This window comes from Mus caroli, unplaced genomic scaffold, assembly GCF_900094665.2.
Source record: "Mus caroli unplaced genomic scaffold, CAROLI_EIJ_v1.1 scaffold_21676_1, whole genome shotgun sequence".
NCBI lineage: Eukaryota > Metazoa > Chordata > Mammalia > Rodentia > Muridae > Mus > Mus caroli.
In genome coordinates, this window is record NW_018389740.1 from 1 (window position 1) to 10974 (window position 10974).

The 10974-nt window shown below is 42.7% G+C and overlaps 1 pseudogene; it reads right to left on the reverse strand.

Annotated features, from left to right (window-relative positions):
* Nucleotides 1-5395: 5395 nt before the first annotated feature.
* On the reverse strand, nt 5396-8180 carry LOC110288271 (annotated as a pseudogene).
* Nucleotides 8181-10974: the final 2794 nt, after the last annotated feature.

A 10974-nucleotide genomic window follows, 5' to 3' on the forward strand; every position in this document is an offset into this window, starting at 1 on the left:
CAGTAGCAGGACGAACACGTGTGTGCCTCCAGGCAGCAAAGGCAGGTTCCAGCAGTAGGCGTGGCAGGACGAATGAGCCGGTAGCTCCACCCTTGAGCAAGCAGGTTCCAGGCTGGGGGAAGAGAGGCCACACTATACAAGAATTATGTCACTAGTAACACCACAATTTGTGGCTCTTAGGCTATATTAGGAGCTGGAGGTCACCTTCTTCATCCCTAATATCTCCTTAGCCTGAGGAACCAAGGGGACCTTGCAATAGCAGCAAGGGTGGAAAACCGGAGACCAGCTAAGGAACTAAGCCCGTCTTATCAGAAAAAAAAAAAAAAATCTTTTAATATCTGAAACTTCCATCTTTCTAGCCATGCCTTTAGAATGAAAATTAGAAGCTGCCACCTTTCTGCTCTTGGGGGCAGGGATGCATGCCCACCGCAGTCAGGCTGAAGGGTGTTGACTGACCTGCTTGAAAAACAAAAATCTTACACAGTGAAGAGGAACATTACAAAGCTTCTTTTGGGGAAGTCCAGGTACTTCATTCAATTGCAAATTAGTAAGGCTCAAGCTCAGTCTCTGGCCTCCTAGTGGGCCATCTCACTCTATTTTCTTCTTTGGGAAAAAACGCAAACTGAACCCCTACCCCAGATTAGAACCAGATCTGGACCCTTTCAATCATTAGTTGGTGGGTCTTTCCATTTTACCATGGCATAAGAATTAGAAGTAACTGGATGCCAGTGGCGATCTGCTGTAGACTGACCTTTAATATCAGTTTGTAAAAAAAGCAAAAAGTTGGGTCCTGTTTGTGTAGCCAGTCTGTTAGTCTATGTCTTTGGAGAATTGAGTCCATTGATATTAAGAGATATTAAGGAAAAGTAATTGTTGCTTCTTATTATTTTTGTTGTTAGAGTTGGGATTCTGTTCCTGTGGCTGTCTTCTTTTAAGTTTCTTAAAGGATTACTTTCTTGCTTTTTCTAGGGTGTAGTTTCTGTCCTTGTATTGGTGATTTTCCGTTATTATCCTTTGAAGGGCTGGATTCGTGGCAAGATATTGTGTGAATTTGGTTTTGTAATGGAATACTTTGGTTTCTCCATCTATACTAATTGAGAGTTTTGCTGGGTATAGTAGCCTGGTCTGGCATTTGTGTTCTCTTAGTGTCTGTATGACATCTCTCCAGGATCTTCTGGCTTTCATAGTCTCTGGTGAGAAGTCTGGAGAAATTCTAATAGGTCTGCCTTCATATGTAACTTGACATTTTTCCATTTCTGCTTTTAATATTCTGTCTTTATTTAGTGTATTTGTTGTTCTGATTATTATGTGTCAGGAGGTATTTCTTTTCTGGTCCAGTCTATTTGGAGTTCTGTAGGCTTCTTGTATGTTCATCAACATCTCTTTCTTTAGATTTGGGAAGTTTTCTTCTATAATTTTGTTGAAGATATTTGCTGGCCCTTACATTGAAGATCTTCATTCTCATCTACTCCTATTATTCGTAGGTTTGGTCTTCTCATTGTGTCCTACATTTCCTGGATATTTTGAGTTAGGATCTTTTTGCATTTTGCGTTTTCTTTGATTGATGTGTCCATGTTCTCTATGGAATGTTCTGTATCTGAGATTCTCTCTTCTATCTCTTGTATTCTGATGCTGAAGCTTGCATCTATGGTTTCTGATTTCTTTCCTAGGGTTTCTATCTCCAGAGTTGCTCCCTTTGGGTTTTCTTTATTGTTTCTACTTCTACTTTTAGATCCTGGATTTTTTTTTTCAATTCTATCACCTGTTTGGTAGTGTTTTCCTGTAACTCTCTAAGGGATTTTTGTGTTTCCTCTTTAAAGGCTTCTACCCGTTTACCTGCATTTTCCTGTATTTCCTTTTTAAATTCGGCCATCATCACCATGACAAGTGACTTTAGATCCATGTCTTACTTTTCTGCTATAATGGTATATCCAGGACTTGCTATGGTGGGAGAGTTTGGTTCTGATGAAGCCAAGTAACCTTGATTTCTGTTGTTTCTGTTTTTATGCTTGTCTCCTGCCTCTGATTATCTCAAGTGCTTTCTGACCTCAATATATCTGATGGGAGCCTGTCCTTCCTATAATCTCAGTTGATTCAGAACTCCTCAGAGTCTAGATTTCTCTGTGATCCTTTGACTGTGGGCTCCTGTCAACCTGAGATTCTGGGTGTGTCAGAGTTCTTTGCAGTCAAGCTCCTCTTAGACCCTGAAATATTGGGTGACCCAGCTCCTGTTATCCTGGGGTGCTGCTGTTCTAAGTTCCTGTGTGTGTTTCAGTGCCTGGAAATGGTGTCTCCTTTGAGAACCATGAAGCTGTCTAGTCTGTTCAAAACCAAGGTAAACCAGAACTGATCAATAGGAACCTGAGCCTGTGGTCAGGAAGGGCTCTGGTGTCCTTGTTCCTGCTGTCACAGACCCGTCACAATTGGATTGTTACTGATGTTGCGTTCTGCTCACAAGTGATCCTAAGATCTCGTGGAGAGTCCTCTAGGGACTGTGGGGGTGTCCGCCGACCCTGTCCCCAAGCTCTCTCCTGGTTGAACTTGTATACAGAGGTCTGTGGAAGGGCCCAAGCTCCGGGTGTAAATAGTGACTGAAAGGATCCTGTCCCAGATGCTCCTCTGTTTCTGTGCCTCATGTACTCTTTCTTGGCCCTTCCCTGGAGAGTTAATAGTGAGAAAGTGGCTATCTCACCTCACAGCCTGGGAGTGAAAGCACTTCTGGGAGAACAGCTTTTTCTTGTCTGGGCCTGTGCTCAGCTGACAATCTTTATGAAAGCAATGAAGCAAGGAACTCCTGTAGGATTCAGGGATGTCTCAGGAAACTCTAGGTTGGGTGCAATTGGGGAATTACACCTCAGTGATTAAATAGCCCATTGTATCCTATTTATAATAAGTGGACACAAACATAAAGCTAAGTCTGCAATTGGTGAAGTAGCCGTCACTGATTTTAGCCAGAGGACAGACACCATTTTAGATGGCAAAAGAATCTTGTCTTTACAATTTCAGGATGATGGTGCCTAATATTGATATTTTGTGAGGTTATTTATTCCTGATAAGATATTTGGGCCAATAATGAGCATCAACCAGCTTTTTTAAGTGGAAACTCCTAGATCTAGCTGTCAGGCCCATCCTTAGGTGTCAGCAGCTGCTTTGATCTTTAGAATGGTTGGTCCTATCACTTTGGCAGCTACGGGTAGTTGTGTTCTTGGTAGATGTCATGTAAGTGTGGGGAACTTTCCTCAAAATCACTCTGCTTCAGCCCTTTTTCCTCTGTGCATGCACATGTGGCATCCTTGGACCTTTGTGACAGTTGCCCCCAACCCACTATGCTCCCTTAGGTGTAATCTATTCCTAGATCAGAAAGAATTGTACAGTTCTACTGATTCAACCCTCACCTCTTCTCTGCCTTCTTCCTTTACAAAGGGATTGCTTTCTCTGAGGTTTCAAATTCCTTCATTGGCTTTGAATGTTTTCACTATTTCACACTTTTTAGAATAAGTGCTTGGTGTTGAAACGGAGAGAATTTAAGGTGAACTCAAGCTGCCATTTTGACCTAGGAATAACCAAACGTTTCCTATATCTTTCTCTTGGTTGTGGTCTTTTGATGTATGGTAGCATTGTCAAGCATTTTCTGTCTTCAACAGAGTCCTGTATTGGAACTCTTACTTAACTATGTAAGTATTCCCATTGATAGCTTTGATTTTGAACATTTTTTTTTTGTCTCTTAAATTTTTGAAAGTCCAAAAATGAAAAGCTGGGCATGGTAGTCCGAGGCTTTGGTCAGAGAATGACTTGGACCCACCCATCAGGGCAGGTGTGGGAGAGGGAGGAATTTCATCATAATTTCTTGGGTTTCTTAATAGTGTTTTGCCATCTTTTAGCAAACTACAGCAAGAAATTGTTTCATGTGTCCTGAGAGGAACCAATTAAATCTCTTGAACTAGGGGCCAGAGTATGCTATGGGGAGCTATACATGTTTTTCTTTGTATCCAATTAGACTCTAATTACCAAACCTCACCCACTTTAGCCCAACCCCTTGCCATGTCCTGGAAAAGGTTGATCAGGCATAGCGTTAGAAATATGTGTCTCTCCTTTGCTCTGATGGAAAAGAGACTATGGATGGAGGAATCGTGCAGCAAGTTTCATGCTCCTGTGGTCCTCATAAAGCACTAAATCAGGAGTGCTAAAGAGCAGGCAGTACTCATCAGGGCTTGGGATTGCTGCAGGGGAGGCAAAAATCCTGAAATGCAGGTTACATTCAAGGCCATAAGAAAGGATCTCGAGTACAGGATTCAGGAGTTCCCCTCATTCACTCACTGTCAGCCCCACATTTTTCTAGACACAGAGACATATATTTAAGTGCAAGGGTAATCATTTATTGAACAGGAAGAGGAAGAAATTCCTGGAGAATTGCAATGGGTGTGTCAAAGAGAAATTTAAAGAAAGTCTTTGATCCTAGGTAACATGTTGGAGAGACTGGGATTGCACTTCTCTGTGATACACAATGAAAAGCAGATCACAGAACTTGTCACCGGATGCTGTATGGATAGGAAGGGGTGATGCTGGAGTACTGGTGAGAAGTCTCCACTCAACACAGTGTAAGCCAGGAAGAAAGAATACAGAAACTCATTAAGCACTTTTGGATTGACTTCGGGACTGAAGGACTTTCTATTATATAGGACAAAGGGGATGAAGAAATGGATCTTCTCTTTCAATCTAACTGGAATTTTTTGCCAGAACACGGGGATGAAAATCAGTATAAATGACCATAATGAAACCTGTGGCTTGCTTCTTTTTCGTAAGAAGCTCTGAAGAATGTTAGGTAAATTGTGGAATAATGATAAAATCCATGGCTACATTTAATGACTTAACACTTTATATGAGTGAAGTCTTGGACTGGATGAGAAGGGAGGGCCAGATAAGACTACTTCTCAGACTGGTCGAGAAGTGGTGATCAGTTATATCCACTCCCAGGTAAGAAGCCAAGGTTGTACGGAGTGCAGATTAAGATGTTACTATCTCAAGTAGGATTGAGGGGAACCACAGACACTGAAGAGCAACTGTATCACATCCTGCTACTCTCTCTGCTAATTATATTGAACCCATTGCTGAGCCTTTTTTAGACAACTATACAGCAACTATGTAAAACTCAAATCCTTATTTACTTGCCTAAGTGCTTGGGTCACTTTACTTCAAAGCTCAAGGAAGTACTAGATCACATATCCTGATACTTCAAAGCCAATTTTCAAGCTTTCCTCAAAGATTCCTAATTAAACTATTTTTATTTTAATTTGGGCACCAAATGCCAATACTTTTAGAAAACCTCTCCAAGTCCACCAACCCCCTCCTTGCTCTCATTGGATATTGCCCACCTGAAGGCTCAGGCCATTCTTTCTCAGGCCTCGAGGCAGCGATCTATAGCGTGAGAACAAGAACATGTTCAGGTACCAGGTCCACTTTATTTCCCCAAGAAAAAGGATAAGACTCTCCAGCGTTCAAAAATTACTGGTAGCCAACTGGGTTAGTTTCCTCTATGATAACATATTCAGGATGAGAAAAATAAACAAATTCTGACTTACTGGCATTGGATAGGTCAATGATATTTTCTTTAATAATTCCATGCTCCTCACATAATTTTGCAAACTTTTCCTTAATGTCTTCACTCAAATCTGGTTCGCAGTCTGTGAGAAGATCAACAGTGAGTGTAGCAGCTTTATCATGTGCATTGACCACAGCCTGAGTGAGGGGGCAAGGACTTCCCCATAAGGATGGGTAAAGGGGTGACATCATGATTGATAGGCACTGGTATGATCTATCCTAGATTTAACATCCATAGAATATCCTTCTGTCTCACTGAGAGATTTCAGAGTGCTTCCATCACTATGCTCAAGGGATGATGGAGGTGAGCACCAATCTTCAGGAGGTGAGAATGAGGCAGGACAAAGCTGGGAAGACCATATTAAAGATGTAGGTTCTTTCTTCTTTTCCCAACCCAAGATCATTGTCTGTGTGAAAATACTTTACCAAAGAGTTCCATCAGCTGGAAGGTATCCTCATCCTGAGATGAAACATAACATAATTGTCATAGTCTGTCTTAAGTTATAGTAAGTGTATTGAATCCATCTTCTGTCGAGGAAATGGAACAAAGATCAGAAATTCTTTGTTGTGCAGTAAATGATGAATTTTCTTTTCTTGTTCTACTCCAAATATAAAATCATTAAAATACATAACCTGGAATAGATGAGGGAAGTGTCTGAGCCTTTCTGTGTTTAGCTTTCTAAACTTCAAGAAGTAACTTCTAAGAAAAGGGACTCTGAGTTGTACAGACCACTATTGAAGGGCAGCCACAGGAGCACCACTCTCTCATCTTCTAGGCTTATCTACCTCCCTCATCAGCCTCAAGGAACATGTTTCTCTCTTTTATAATCTTGCTGTATCAAATATCTGCTGCTACACCCTGAATGATATGTACCCCTGCTAGCTACAAGGCAGAATCAGAAAGATCACATCTACCCCTACTTATCCCACTTGTCTGCCACAGGGTGTTAGCTATTAGATGATACCCATTTGACTAGTAGGTGCAAGTTTCTGCATTCAAACTCTAGCAACATACACACACACACACACACACTAAAGGTATTATGGTTTACTAATCTTGTGTGTGTATATAGAGAGAGACATTTTATATACTCACATGTCACAGAATATCCATCAGCCTTTTTTGTTTTGTCAGCAACCAAAAATATTTCAGAGCACTCTTCATCTATAAGGTAAAACCAAGTGAGCTGGTGTGTAAGGGATTTTGATCTGGATGGCTTCTTGATTCTGTACTCTATACATGTCTCCAGTTTCTAAATCCATTTAACTTTTGACTATTTTTGTAAAATTAGCAGGAGGCTTTTATTTACATAATTTCATTTATATCTGATGATTTAGCAATCACAAAGAAAAAATAAAATAACAATCACTTCTCATCTTCACTACAACTGCAACTACTTCCAAGTTTCACCAGTGCCAACCTTCAGTGTAGATTATCAGCCAGATTTCTACCATTTGCCTCAAATTAGCCCTCTGTACTGTGACCCGATGTGGTTCACGGTACCATAGAGAATTATTATTATCGTGTTACTGCAGGAAAAGGCAAGTAGAAAGGGGTGGATTTCTTTTCCTAACAACTAGTAATAAACATTTATTACATGATCACGTAATCTTAACTTGTGGTATTCTGACTCATTAATGTGGTTTCAAAATTGTCTCTGATCATTTCTTATCGAACTCCTAGTAAATTAATTCCTGTCACCAACTCTTGTCTCTGACTTTTGTAAAACCCCTGGTTATGAGATCTTAGTTCAGTGTCACATGAAGCGTTCTAGTTTTGGATACAGACTCAGGATGTGTGTACAGATGTACATACTAAGAGGCATCTCTTCCCCGAATCCTGAGTGTTTGTAGGTGTGAGACCATACCATGTTTTCATTTGTTCTTTCTCAGCTAGGAGCATCTCATTTACACAGTATGGAGTTTAAAAGCTAAGGAATTCTCCAAGAAATGGATGTGCTCCAGAAAATGTCTCATGCTGCCATGTTCTTCTACCTTTTCTCTTTGGTCAGAGGCCAGGAGAATAGAAAACCACTCCCCATTAATCTGCAATAGATAAGCAAATGGTTAAGGGAGAAGGAGCAGGGATACCACATGCACATGTTTCCACTTGAACTCCAGCCTATGGGTTAGGGCCTGAGCATACACAGGGGTAGATCTCATGCCAGTTGTCACAATACTTAGCATACTGTCCCTGCCTCTCAGTGAGAACAGAGGTCCTCAAGCATTGTTTGATCTGAATAGCTGGTCTTACTTCAAGATCTGAAGCCATTCATTTGTCTAATAGATTGGGGCACTATACATGTCCCCTCACAGGTCCCACTTGGCTTCAAGAGTACCCCAAAGCACATTCAGAATCAGAAGTAACTATTCACTGATCATACCTTTTCTACATTAAAATTCCTTCCCAAAGAAATAGCTTCCTCTTGTCCACATTGTTCATGGAGTGAGGGCACACCCAGAGGACTATTAGCAGATGTACTGTGACACTTTCTAGGCCACAGCACCAGAGGCAGATTCCTCTGTCCTAACCCTGAGAGCCACTGGCCCCAATAGATGACCAAAGTAAACAGGAATATCATTTCTGACCCTTCACCACAGCTGACCTTTATAATTGGAGACAAGAACATGCTGAGTTCTCTCACAACCCTAAAGAGGTCATTGGTTTACTATATACATTCTTTTTACCCATCAGCCCACTTGGGATTATTGTGAGTATTGCAGATTCTCTTTACTACAGTGAAGAGGGAACACATCATCCTGGAGGGCAAGAAGAATATTCTGGGAACCAATGGTGCCCCAACTCAAAACCCAGAGGCTATAGATGAAAGGTTCCCTCTCAGGAGGCCATTATACTTGCAAGAAGACAAGGGTTACTAGGTTCCTAAAAGGAAAGATGGGGTTTTGTATGGGAAAGGCTGCAAGAGACATAACAAGCCAGGACAAGTTCTCTGATCAAGGCCAATGTTTACTTATGAGTCTAAGCTTATAAGGGGGTGGGTGGGAGACATCCCCCACAATGCCAGGATCTCGATGCTTTGTCAGGATTGCTGCTTTGTCATGATAGTGTCAGGAAAACAGGTTCAGCCCCTCAACAGGTAGTGGCATCTTGGAGGAAAGCTGCAGAGGTGGCAGGATAATAGACTTTACCTAGGTCGGAAGACAACACCCTAGGTGGACTAGCCGGCTGTGGCAAGCCAGGTCCAAGCCAACCTGCTCCAAGCTGTTAGAAGGGAATAGGCCAGCCTGGGATTACAACACAAGAGTATTTAGGGAGTGTCTCCTGGTTTATGGGCAGACTAAGATGGCAGGTCTCAGGGCTGCTGCTAAGCAACCCACCAATTTGACTAGGGTTTATAATGTCAGGCAGAGAGATAATGAGAAGCCTGCAGAGTTTCTCCAGAGGATTATGGATGCTTTTCCCAGTTACACACACTTAGATCCTGAATATTTGGTGAACACAAACATTGTGGTGCTAGCATTCATAAACCAATTTGCACCTGATATAAGAATGAAGTTTCAGAACCTGGAGAGATTAGGAAAAATATCATTGAGAGATTTACTGGGAGTGGCAGAGAAAGCATACCATAACAGGGAAACTAAAGATGAGAAAAAGGCTAAAGCAGGGAAGGTGTCAAGCAAAGATACGGCAAAAATCCTGCTAGCCCATGGTAATTCAGACCAGAAGGAGAGGAGGCACCAGGTCCAGAACATTGCAGAAGGGACGAAGCCAAAATAAACCTACCAGTCAGAACCCAGAGAGAGTCATCAACCAGCCTTGGGTAAGAATCAGTGTGTTTACTATAAAGAGGACAGACATTGGGCCAGAGAGTGCCCAAGGAAAAAGCTTAGATACAAAATCATGGTCACTGAGGAAGAAGAAGACTGAGGGGGTTGGGGCTCAGACCCCCTCCTCCAGTTCAGGGTAACCCTCAGAGGGGGCGGGAGCCTCTGAACTTCCTGGTGGATACTGGAGCCCAACATTCTGTGCTCATAAAGGTGGAAGGACCATTGTCTAGTAAAAATTCCTGGGACCAGGGAGCCACAGGCGCCAAGCAATATTCATGGATTAACCAATGGACAGTAGACTTGGGAACTGGACAAGTGTCCCACTCCTTAATAGTGATCCCTGACTGCCCATATCCCTTGTTGGGGAGTTATTTACTAACCAAAATGAGAGCTCATATTCATTTTGACCCTGGGAAAGTCCAATTAATGGACCAGAATGGAAATCCAATCAGGTATTGACACTATACCTGGCCTCTGAGGATGAATATAGACTATATGAATCACCAGCCAGCCCTGAACAAGATCTAGATATCTGGCTGGAAATAATTCCCCAGTCATGGGCAGAGACTGGAGGAATAGGACTTGCAAATCATCGACTCCCTGTGTTTGTAGAGCTCAAGCCAGGAGCAGATCCAATGTGAGTCTGCCAATAGCCAATATACCAAGAGGCATGGAAGGGGATAACGTCCCATATCTGGAAACTGCTGGCGGTGGGAGTCCTCAGGCCATGTCATTTGGCTTGGAACACTCCATTATTGCCTGTGAAAGAGCTAAAGTCCAATGACTATCGCCCTGTCCAAGATCTGTGAGAAGTTAACATCAGAGTAATGGACATACATCCCACAGTACCTAACCCTAATACTCTGTTGAGCTCTCTAACTCCAGATCAGAAATGGTATTCTGTCCTCGACTTACAGGATACTTTCTTTAGCATACCCTTGGCCCGCAAGAGCCAGGAATATATTGCCTTTGCATGGCATGGCCCTGGAAAAGGAATTAATGGACAACTTACCTAGATTTGCCTGCCTCAAGGTTATAAGAACTCCCCCACTATTTTTGATGAAGCTCTTCATGAGGACCTGGGTGAGTACAGAGTCAATCACCCAGATATAACTCTGGCTCAGTATGCAGGTGACCTTCATGTTGCAGCAGAAACTGAAGAAAAAAAAATGCAAGAAAGGGACCCAGAATCTCCTATAGGCTCTGGGGGACATGGGATATCAGGTGTCGCCCAAAAAGGCTCAGCTCTGTGTAACTGAGGTTACTTATCTTGGCTACATTCTGGAGGAGGGCCAACGGTGACTTTCTTCAGCAAGAAAAGAGACTGTTCTGCTCTTCCAGCCTGAACAGCACCAGGGTAGCTAGAGCGCAGGGTCGGCTGACACCCGCCAGCTAACCACGACCCCCTCCACAGGATTTTGAGACTTCTGGTGAGTGGAACACAGCTTCTGCTCCAGTCCAATCACGCGGGACCTGAGACTGCTTTGGTTGGGGAGGCAGAAATCCGGCCTGAATAGGGCCACAAGCCTCTTCCGGTCAGAACAGCACCAGGGTAGCTAGGGCCCAGAGTCGGCTGACACTCGCCAG